The sequence below is a fragment of the Eschrichtius robustus genome, chromosome 3 (genome assembly GCF_028021215.1).
Source record: "Eschrichtius robustus isolate mEscRob2 chromosome 3, mEscRob2.pri, whole genome shotgun sequence".
NCBI classification, from domain to species: domain Eukaryota; kingdom Metazoa; phylum Chordata; class Mammalia; order Artiodactyla; family Eschrichtiidae; genus Eschrichtius; species Eschrichtius robustus.
The window spans coordinates 77,919,436-77,930,584 of record NC_090826.1 but is presented as its reverse complement, the minus strand read 5'-3'; the positions used below and the strand labels follow the sequence as shown (position 1 = coordinate 77,930,584).

At 40.2% G+C, this 11,149-nt stretch overlaps 1 non-coding gene across 1 annotated transcript; it reads left to right on the top strand.

The window, feature by feature from the left end:
- Positions 1–3,627: 3,627 nt before the first annotated feature.
- On the top strand, positions 3,628–3,736 carry LOC137763150 (U6 spliceosomal RNA). The gene has a single exon (XR_011073714.1). It is a non-coding gene; the product is annotated as a U6 spliceosomal RNA (small nuclear RNA).
- Positions 3,737–11,149: the final 7,413 nt, after the last annotated feature.

The following is an 11,149-nucleotide window of genomic DNA, read 5'->3' as shown; positions in this document are numbered from 1 at the left end:
TGTTAACGGACAAAGGTCTTTGGATAACGTTTGCCTTTTGATAGAACTTTTCATTTACATGGACCAAGAGACCCTGCACTAAGACCAGTAGGACAGGAGCATCCTTTGTTTTCCTTCCCATCATACGTTTAACTACTTTGCCTATGAGGAGTTTTGGCCTTCTATTTTAAGTCCATGAGATTATGTAAGGACCTCAAACCAGTGCCTTCCTTTTAAAAAAAAAGGTGAAATAAATATCAGTCTTTAGCACATCCTCCAAAATAATACTCGTTCACGATCTGTGGGCTTACACAAACCTAGTATTAGGCTTAATGGAAATTAAATAGTAAATCTAAGTAAAATTACCCTTTAAGGTATTCAGCTTTACAAAAAAAAAGTGTGAACTCCCCTTGACTTCTTCATGTTCTTGGCATTCTATTTTAGTTTTTTATGGATCTGCTTTTGGAGACCCTGCGTGTAATTGTTATAGATAAACGCGTTCTCTGGTAAACTTGAGAGAAACTCCATGCAAAAAGCTTTGTTTCCTGGGGGAGGAAGTGCACAAATTTTCCAATACATTTGCAAAATGCTATAGAAGCTACCTAAAATTTGAAGATTTGCAATGTACATTTGTGTGGTAAAAGCTCTGAGAAGTCCTGTAGTAAAAAAGCCTGTTTGAAATTGTTTAACTCAGCATTTCCTAACTGTGTAATTCTTTCGTGCACAACATGCTGGGGAACTTGTTTTCCAATTACCACAATTGTGAGGGCTGGGGCGGGGCATGACGCTGTAGACATCTGCTTGTACTCTAATTATTTTAGTAGAAAAGAAGGGAGAAAATGTTATGTTGCAAGCTAACGTGGGCAGCAACAGCAAACACACCCATTTTTTAAATTCATTCATTATGCATTGAGAATTTACTGAACGCCAACTATGTAAACAAGACTGAATGAGAAATTGGGGTGCTCTTCTCAGAAAACCTAATCCTTTTCTAGAGGTGTTTATAGGATGTGAGGAAACACAGAGACAGTAAAGGTATTCCAGATTGCATGCATGTGACTGAATAAGTTATCAGTGGTGAGAAGATCTCTTCCAGTGCTTGAGTCTTGACTTCTTGGGATTTGCAGGGGGTACTTGGTGCTGATGACTACCGCCTCATCTAAGCCACATTCTGTGCTGACATCCAGACTCAGTAAAAAAAAACCAAATAGGAAACATCACTTCATTCTGTTGAAAGCTTGTGCTGGAAGCAATGCTTTCTTTCTCTGATATTGAGGAGAGAGCACCGGGCTTGGGCTCAGAGGACTTCAGTTTGAATCGGCCTCCATCTTTCAGAACCTTGTGGTTGGATACATCCTTGACATTGCTGAGGCACAGACACTGAGGATCCAGTTATTAACATTTTCCTGGAGTGAATCTGAGAGGATACTGGGAGGACCTAATGAAAACAATTGTGTTCTTTGTAAGGTGTAAAATTCTATATACACGTTAGGTATGCTTGCCATTGTTCTTGGACCAATCAAAATAATTAATCAATATGTGAATCATTGCCTAAAATACTTTCCACTCATTCCTCTTCCTTAATCTTTACAACAAGCCTAAGTATTAAATAATATAATTATTCCATTTTACAGATGAGAAAACTGAGGCTTCAGAATTTAAATCATAGCTTAAAGTAAAACAGCTGTGAATTTTCAGTGTGTGAGATCTTTGCCATGTTCAGCAACTTTGGAATTCATTCTTTTATTCAACTAATATTATTAAGCATGCATTTACTATGGGCTATGCATTGTTTCAAGTTCTGAGTGTATAGCAGTGAACAAAATGGACTAAAGTTTCTGTCCTTGTGAAGTTTAAGTTCTAGTGAGGGAGAGAAGCAATAAACATAGTAAATATGTAAACTATGTAGAATGTTAGAAGGTGATGGGTGCTATGGAGGACAAACAGAATAGGACAAGCGGGAGCTGGGAGTGTGAGGAGACGGGGTGCAACATAATTCCAAATAGGTTGGACAGGGTTGCCTGTTGAGATGGTGACTGTTGAGCAAGGTTTGAAGAAGGTGAGGGAATGAGTCATGTGATGTCAGAGGGAAGAGTGTTCCTGTCAAAGGGGACAAATAGTGCAGAGGTCCAGAGATGTGAATATGCTGTTTGTGTTTGAGAAGCAGTATGTCCCGTGGGACTGGAGTAAAGTGAGCAGGGGAGGGTAAGAAATAGACCAGAGATACCAGACCGTATAGCCCTGTAGACCTTTGCCAGGGCTCTGGCTTGCACTGTTTGTAGAGTGAGACATGGAGGAATTTTGAGAAGAGAAGTCACATGACATGGTGTATATTTTAAAAGGATCACTTGGCCAGTTCATTGAGAATACACTGTAGGGGATAAAGGTGGATGTAAGGAAATCAAAAACTGCTCATTCCTGGTACAGAATGAAGTGGATTAGAAAGGGCTTCCAATCTCATTTGGTGTACATTAAACTCGGTTAGTTCATTTTCCATATAGCAAAACGAGTAAGCTGAGGAGGCCTGTTTGAACACCTATTTATCTTGGCCAAATATTTTCTTCTTGCATCTAGAAGTCATTTATTTGGCCGTGTTGGTGCTATAACTAAAATGAGTTTTTCTATAATAGTGACATAAATCCTGGAATTCCAATAGAAGTTTAGATTATATAGGACTTTTTTTTTTTTTTGGTGGGTGGTATATTCCAACTACTTTTTATCAAAACCAGTACAATTTCCAGTGTAGACTGAGTAGTGATTTGAGAACACCACCTATCCAGGTTCTGTCTGAAGCCAGGATATACATTAATAGTGAAAGATCATTAGCAGTCATATGCTACTATGCATAACAGGATCAGAGCCATGATCTTTTGAAAACAAGGCATGGAAAACTGACACAATGGGAATCTGATCTCTAGACTTCAGATCCATACAACTGAGCCTAGATGAGGAATTTGATGCTGTTGTTCCTATTGAACTGATAGAACTGGAAGTCACATAAACTGCAGTAAGCTCGTTTATGGATATTCAAGTAACTTTTTGGACCATGCTTGGGTTAATGATAGGGCAGAAATGCCATTAGAGCAGAATGCTGTTAATCCACTGGTGACATGTATTAGTGATACTTGAAAAGTTGTACAGTAATGAGGACTTTTGTAGTTTTAGCTCATCCCCCTATTAAGATTTGTAGGTGTTTTATATAAACGTATGATTCTCCCATTCACCCTCAGCGCATGACTCAGATCCCTTTAACCTACCAAGGGACATGCTCAGGAAGGCTTTCTGTGAAGCCTTCTTCACAGAAGAAGAAGCCTTCTTCACATGGAATGTGACTGCCTTGTTTTCTTTCAAAATGCAATACAGTTACTTTGGAATTACAAGTCTACTGTGTGACCAAGAAGTATCCTCAGCTGAAATGCAGATTGCACAGTGTATTGGAAATGTGAATCGTATTTTCGTTATTTACTCAAGGGTTCATGATTGGGAGTAGAAGTGCAGCAAAAAGAGGAGACTTTTCAAGAAAGTATTGGATTAATCTGAGGTTCTTCCCCTTCATATCTGATTTATCTTTTGCCATGAATTGACCAAAGCCTTCATGGAAGATATGCTCAGACAATGACAGTCAATTACCTGTTAGAAATATCTGTGATGCTCGACTCAACAGCACATACACTAAAAAATTTGAACCGTATGGAGAAGACTAGCATGGCCCCTATGCAAAGATAGTATGCAAATTCGTGAAACACTCCCTATTTTTAAACTAAACTTATTGTGATAATAATTTTGTAATAAATATATATATCAAATCATTACGTTGTACACCTTAAAGTCATACAATGTTACATGTCAATTATACTTCAATAAAACTGGAAAAAAATAGAAGAATTTGTGTTTGGAGGCTGGAGGGAAAGCCAAAGAGTCAGGTAAGGCAGTCCCATCTTTTGAGACTATAGTCAGGAATTTAGCAAGAAATTGAAAATGCAAAATGCTGTATTAACCACATATGTAGTTACCTGAAATCCGGCATCATTTTAAAACAAAGTGGTTAAGAGGGTATAAATGTTAGTATTCCATTGCCATCCCTGACACCACAAATCTACAGCCTACTATTTTCCTACCATACATTTTCTAATGATGCTTCTGTTGATAGAAAGCCCTAGTCATTTTTTATTAATGGTTGCTGTGACTTCTTCCCGCTCTCTTTCCATTGGCACAGCATTTACTGATTAAAGATGCTGGGTGAGTCAGAATATTCCTTGCATAATGATTGGTTAGTTGGAATGGGTACCAGCTCTTCCTTCGTGATAAAGAACAGTGTATATAAATAAGGGTAAGAGATTTTCTTGATGTTCAAGGTCTTTGGTCTCTGAGTTACAGACTATAAATATTTCCTGGGCGACATTCTAGATGCAGAACTTCCACTGAAGTCAACAGAAATTTTGTGACAAAATTAATGGTAGGAAAATGCACTATGATTATTTATTATTTTTTCTTTTTGACTGCTCTGAAGATAATTTGGTGCATAAAGTATTGAAGAAGTATTGAGTTTTTCTAGTGGCTCATTTTCATGCAAATGTTTATCACATTTCTGGGTATTGTTTTCCTCTATCATATATATTTCCATCTTCCATGGGTAAATCAAAATCTTCATCCACATTGCACATTCAGCCTGTATTCTCATTAATTGTTACGAATATGTGATTTTCATTTATGATTTTAGTGGGTGTTTCTGAAAGTTCCACGGCAGCATCTGGCCAGGGAATGGTGTCTGTGAATCAGAATCACTACACCTAATTTTATTTTTCTTCTGTGTACTCATTTCTCTAATCCTTTCCCAGCAAACAGGAGGGATTCCTGTTTGGATTCTTTGTTATCTTAATTTTCAGAGACCCCCCTGCCCGCCACGTATAGACTTTAGGTTTAATTTTGCTTTTTCTGTTATGCATGGTTCAGGGAACAATGGAAGCGAATCTTGAGTCCCCTCTTCCTTTCTGTTAACGTTCACATCTAAGCCACCACCATGGTTTAATCTGACCAGTGTAAGCACCTCCTAAGAGGTTTTTCACCATGTTCAGTTTCAGTCCCTTCTAATCTCTCGATGCTGATGTTAGAATGATCTTTTAAAATGCAGAGATGATTCTGCCTCTCTCTGCTTAAAACTCTTCTTATTGTCCTTAGGATAAGCAAATTCTTGAACATAGCTCATGGAGCTCTATATACTCTGGTCCCTACTTGCCTCTCCAGGCAGTTGTTCCACCCTCTCCCTCACTCTATGCTCCAGCCACAGGGACCTGCTCTCAGATCCCCACATCATCACTTTCTTTCACCTCCAGGCCTTTATACACTATTGCTTGGCTCACTACTGCGCCCCACATGCCCCTGAGTATATCCCACTCATCATTCAAGTCTCAGCTTAAACTCCCCTCTTCTGAGTGGCCGTTCCTACTACCATAGATGGGCTTTGCATTCCCACAGGATCCTGCACTTGACCTTTCAAACTAGCCATCACACCTGTGACTTTTTGTTTAAAGTCTATCTTCCCTGCTAGATTGCTTTCTTTGTTAGCAATCTTTGTTAGCATGGTCACTGAGGCCAGTGACCATACCTGTGTTGTTTATTGCTCTGTCCCCAGCAGCTTGCACAGAAAAGGTGTTTGGACACCTAACAGGTATGTAATAAATGTTTGTTGACTTCCTAGTTCCACTGCTGTCCTCAGTTACTCCTTTTACACTGCTATCAGTAGATGCAAGTTCTTCTCTTTCCAAGGAGACAATGGGATACTCTTTGAAGGTTGCACAGATACTCATTGTCCTTTATGATTTTCTCTGGAGCTTCTTCCTGATGTTAATTTTTACCCTCAGAGCTCACTCTTCTCTGGAGTGACTGAAACATCCATGTGTGAGTAGGAGATCACTAGCCTGGGAGATGGAAGCCTTGAATTTGAATTTGCCTATGATGTTACGTTTTAACTTGGGCAGGTCATTTAATCTCTCTGGTTATTATTCCCCTAGGCCACAAAATGAGATGAACAGACTAGATTGAATCTATAGGCTCTTCTCTGATGCTAAGAAGCCATTTTGTGCACTTCTGGGAAGAGTTAGCCCAGTGTCCTGGAGTGCAGAAGAGAAAACGACTGAAAGGTGGTCAGATGGAAATTCAGCATCTCTTCCTAGCGTGAAGGGAGGGCTGAGGATAGGTTGTCTGTTTCCTCCAACTTGTGCCCTCCGTCTTCTCGTTCCTCTGTGATTCATGGCAGCCCTAGGCAGTTGAGGCTTATGGAGACAGAGCTGATGGGGGACACACATGAAACATTCTCTCACCTGGATTAGAAGCAAGCCAGGAGAGTGTATAAACACATGGTGGAGGTCGTTCGTGTATGTGCGTGGAGGTGGTGGGGTGATTGTTATTGCCTGCTATCTAATCATTGTATCTTTATTCATATAATAGCCACATTGCTAAAGAGTGTTTAATGTATAATTAGTGAAAGAGTGTAAGACTTAGAATTAGACTGACTGGGATTTAAATTCCAGCTCCATCACTGTGGTGTGTGTATGTGTGTGTGTGTGTGTGTGTGTGTGTGTGTGTGTGTCTGAGACAGAGAGAGAGAGAGAGAGAGAGCAACAGAGACGGAGACAGAGACAGAGAGGCACTGAGACCCAAGGCAATTAATTTGATTTCTATGAATCTTAGTTTCCTCCTCTACCCATTTATGGTAGTAACTATGGCATGGCATTAAGGATTTTAAAAGATCACATTTATATGATGAGTTATTAGTGTCCACTTAGCATGTCTTCCCTCTTCTTCTGATAATGCCATTCTCCTCTAGAGAACCTGCTCTTCCCTACTTAGATCATGTCTCTGATGTAAGGGGCTGCCAATCAAGTAGCAACTAGTTGTTCTACAGAAGTCCACCTTAACCATCTTTAAAGCAAGGATCTGCAGATGAACTGAGCCTAAACAATCAGGGTATAGCCCTGGATCTTTGAAATTGAGGCTTAGGTGAGGCTTTCTGGTAGTGAAGGTTTGAAAATACAGACTCAGAAGGTTTTGGCAACTGGGGTCCTAGCTTCTCAGAGAATTCCGATTTGCAGTAGGAGACATGGATATAGGTGAGGTAACAATAGGAGAGGATGGATCCTGGTACGATCAAGTCTTTTGTTCTAGTCATTCCCAATTACACTCTTACTCTTCCCTGTCACAAGAGACAATAAATTTACCTTTTTGCCTAAGCCGGCTCAAATTGCAGGCCAGTGATTTATGTATCAAAGAGTCAAAACTAGTAGAGTAGCATACTGTAGACCCTGGGGACTTTACTTTTCTTCGTCACACAAATATGATGTTATTTTGTGTTTCCTATTAGTCTAGGCCCAGACATCAAGGGTTGAAAAATCAAGAGCTTCTATGTTCTGAATTCCAAGTTTTTAATAAATCACTGATCTCTCCTTTCACTTTCCCCCAGAGATTTAATTACTAATCCAAATAATATTTTTAATACTTTGAGGCTTTAGAAATATAACAGGTGTGGATAGTTAAATACACTAATGTATATTATTGCCAAGAATGTAAAATTGGCACAATATTTTAAGGTGTTCATTTTGTAGTAAGTGTCCAAAGGCTTTGTTTATATTCTTTCACTCTCTGATTCTACTTCTTGTATTCTATCCTATGGAAACAAGCTTGGATATGAACACTGATATATGTGCAAATTTATTTATTGTAGCTTAATTTGTAAGGATGAAAAATGAAACAACTCAGTAAATTTTCAAACTCAGGGAGTTATTTAAATTTTATGCAGCCTTTTGAATAATTTTTAGAATAATTGATGACATGAGAAAACTCTGGATATATTTTTCAGTGAAAAATAAAGAATATATAAAGTAGTATATATAGTATATTTCTAATTTTCAATACACACACAAACACACACGCAAAGTATATGCGTATGTTCAGAGCTATATAGCAAAAATGCCAACAATGGTTCTTCCCTAGGCAATTGGGTTTCCAGTGTATGGAAGTCGTTGTGACTGACTTCCCAGCATCCATCCCGTTATCCTCTCTACCTCCATACCAGGTGCGACAGCCATGCAATTTGATAAGGCTGACTTTTACCTTGAGTTCCATAGGTGGCCCATCATTGAGAGAGGCTAATCAGCATGATCCCATCCCTCTAGTTATGCTTATTAGGTTAGAGGTAGACACATAATCCAGGCCCATGCCATTTAGTGCAATCATTATCTTGGCATTAATGCCTGATTCAGAGATAAGCATGTACTTTCATTTGAACCAATTAGAAAGACTTGAAGGATTTTATTTGGGTGGTAGATACCCATTCTCTCTCCCTGATCATGGATGAGGAAACATGAAGTCCCAGGTGATATCGGAAGAGATTTTGTGACTGTAGAAGGAAGTTGGCCTTAAGGGTAACTGACACACAGAATATGGAGCAGAGGTGTCATGCGACCTTGTATCTGGTGGCATTGTCACATTTCTGAATTAAAATGGCACTGAAGTCTTCCCTAATTTCAGAATGAGCTAATATATTATCTAATCATTTAAGCTAGATGGCATTGAGGTTTTCATTACATAAAAAAAAAAACCAGATCAAACTTAAAGTGGTGTACATTTTATTCTTTATACTTTCCAGTATTTTTTAAAGATTCTCTGCCCTGAACACATATTGCTTTTATAATTAAAAAATTATTTATTTAAAAAATTGTTATTAGCTAAGAATTGGCAAGGACCCATTAAATCAGTATGTATTTTTCTCTCCTTACTCACTCTCCCCCTTCTCCTGAATCTCCTTCAATTCTCTTCCCCCAATTCCCACAAGAGCCAGAGAAGCCAACAAAATGTCAAAATTTTGTCACTCCATTAATTAGGAGACAAATTGGGTGAGGCACAACCTACATTCTGTGAAATTGATTGGCAAGTGACTGGCAGAGCTACCCTCTTGCTAAAGGGGCAATGGCAGAAATGGGATTGATCACCGTTTATCACCATGTGGCTCATTCTAAACACATAGAAACCTGGGAGGATTCAGAGTCGCTGGTTACCGTATGCTGACGCAAGAAGCTCCAAAGCCAGGATCTAAAACTCCCTTACCTAATTCGGCAGCGTGCTCAAAGGAAGAAACCCCAGGAGCAATGTGGATTGCAAAAGCTAGAAGTAAACTTAAACCAGGCACATATTCCTATCCAGTGAGTTACAGTCATGTCAAATTGGTAAGGCCTGATGCATTTGGGAGAAGGTTCTTTTTGAGGGAGGTGAGCCTGTAGAAAATGGTGAGGGGATAGAGAAGTAGCCCCAGAACCCTACTGACAAGGTGATTCAGAAATGGACCTGGAGAGGAACAAGGGAGCCAGCTGCCAAGCAGCTTTAGAGTATCAAGTAGACAGCTCTCATAAATACTACCTTGGGGAAGAAGAATGCTCGCTGGTAGACTCTGTCTAATGAAGGTACCCCTATCCCTGTTTCCCCACGCCCCATTGCTCCTGGTTCCAGATTATATTGCACGGTGGGGCTGCCATTGACTAGATGTGAAATCTTAGGCCAGCCACTTGACCTCTCTGTCCTTGAGTTTTCTCATCTGTAAAAGGGCTGAGAGTCAGACCAGATTACCTCTAAGGACTCAGCCTGCTTTGAAACTCTGCAGTTCCACAGTTGGTCCATCCCTCTGCCTGTCTGCACAGGTCAGCCAATGAGGAGAGCCCTGGAAGCCTGAGCCCTCTGGAGTGTAGTGTTGAGTCCCTGCAGGGGCGGAAGGCATCTTCCCGAAGTGGTGCTCTCAGGAAGGCCGGGGGCTTGTGAAGTCGACGCTGAGCTCCTTGCAGCTGCTCTGCAGAGGGGAAAAAACCTGGATTTTAAAGAAGCGAATGGTCCCTTTTTGTTTAAACAAAATTAACTCACAGCTGCAAGCAGCACAATGAAAGCACATTTTAAAATAATCAGATGCTTTTGGGGCCTCCTTCTGCTGCCAGAACAACTTCAGTACGAGCTGCTGCCGGCTGCCTTTCAAGGCTGCAGCCTGTGGCGCCAACCGTCCGGGGGTGCAGTGAAGCCGAAAGCTGTTGGTGTCAGAAAAGAGGCCGCAAGTTTTATGATCTCAGGGACCCTAAAGGCCTCAGCTGTTTATTTATTTGTTCTGTTCTCATTAGGATGTTACGTAGTTTTGAAAGGCATGTGACAGCTAATAGGTTGTTTTTAAAGGGTCATTTCCTTAAACACTTAAAAAAATGTCCAGTGATCTTTTAAATTTCATTTGATTATCTAATCTTTATTTTATAACAGTAATGAAGTGTGAGCCCGTGCAGTCACTGAGAGGTGCTTGAGATGACCAAGGTCTAAAATCATGCTAGTTTCTGAATTTCCACCTACACTCAGTACATTGATTTTTAGATGAGGATGCTGTATACTTAGAAGATTGTTTTTTTTAATATTTATTTATTTAATTTATTTTTTTGGCTATGTCAGGTCTTAGATGTGGCATGCGGGGTCTTTGTTGCAGTGCTCGGGCTTCTCTCTAGTTGTGTCACGCACGCTCCAGGGGCTCTGTAGCTTGTGGCACGTGGGCTCTCTTGCTGAGGCTCTCGAGCTCAAGAGTTGTGGTGCACGGGCTTAGTTGCCCAGTGGCATGTGGGATCTTAGTTCCTGGACCAGGGATTGAACCCACATCGCCTGCATTGGAAGGTGGATTCTTTACTGGACCACCAGGGAAGTCCCAGAGGATTGTTTAAAATATTCTATTCCATCATGATGTATCTGCATGTTGTTCAAGCTGCTGAGTTGACCTTAGAAGAAAAAGACATAATGGAGTTGAATAGTTTGAGAAAAGCCTAATAAAATACTTCCTTAGAAGAAAAAGACATAATGGAGTTGAATAATTTGAGAAAAGCCTAATAAAATACTTAACACGTTGGAAGGGTCGACTTTGTCTCAGAGAATTAAGATTCTTCATCATAAGGAGCTGAAGTCCAAGAATCGCCTTGATCACTGGGGCTGGGCACAGGGACTTATAGTCAGGTGATTCCTTCTGGGCCACCTGTTAATGGTGTGACCCTGGGCAAGGCTCTGCATCTTTCAGATTTCTTGCCTGCACAGCAGAGATCAACACTGCTAACTAACCTAATGTCATGAGGGCCAAATAGGAGTGCATGTGTATAGTAAGCATACA